Source organism: Brassica oleracea, chromosome C5, assembly GCF_000695525.1.
Source record: "Brassica oleracea var. oleracea cultivar TO1000 chromosome C5, BOL, whole genome shotgun sequence".
In the NCBI taxonomy this organism is placed as follows: domain Eukaryota; kingdom Viridiplantae; phylum Streptophyta; class Magnoliopsida; order Brassicales; family Brassicaceae; genus Brassica; species Brassica oleracea.
Window position 1 is genome coordinate 36,684,982 of NC_027752.1, and position 815 is coordinate 36,685,796.

The window sequence follows — 815 nt, forward strand, 5'->3', positions numbered from 1 at the left end:
TCCGCGGTTTGTCGAGGGCTATCCATTTTCTGAATTTCGACTTGTACCAGAGCGCCTTTCTGAGCGCATCAATGGCCACCTTGTCGTTTATCCCGCTGACCCTGGACATTACCAACTTGAATTGGCTGATGAACTCGCGGAGGGGTTCGTCTTCCCTCTGGGACAGACTCCAGAGATCGACATCAGAAGTTTCTCTATCTATGAACATAGAGTATTGCTTGAAAAATTCCGATGCGAGCTGTCGGAAACTTCCGATAGAGTTTCGCTTAAGGCGTGAGAACCATTCGAGGGCTGCTCCTTCTAGATTCTGGATGAACAGGCGGCAGTAGCCGGCGTCTTTTTGGCCGTCCTTCGGCCTTGCTCTTCCTATCGTGATATGGAAAGCCTGAAGGTACGCCTTCGGATTGGTCGTACCATCATACCTCGGTACTTTGAGTTTTCCCGGATCGGATACCCTCATATCTGAGATGCGAGCGGTGAAGGGAGTCTTCCAAGCCCCTTCCAGCAACCTGTCGATCTCGGGTGCAGCGCTGGTAGCGTGATGGATTTGGGATTTNNGGCGTTTACTGCGAGTGAGCTCGGTTTGCTTTTCAGCCAGCTCTTCTTGTTCGTTCCAATAGAGGATTTCCTCCTCTTCTGTCATTGGTTTGTCGAACGGAGAGCTTTCCCGAGTGAATCGGCTTCTGGTCCTCCTTGGATGTCTGTCAACGTCCTCATCAGTATCATTGGAGACATCGCTAGGATCCAGGTCGAGGTGCTCGACTCCGTTGTCCTCCGAAGCTTTTGCGGGAGGCGGAGGACTTTTAAGGTTTCCT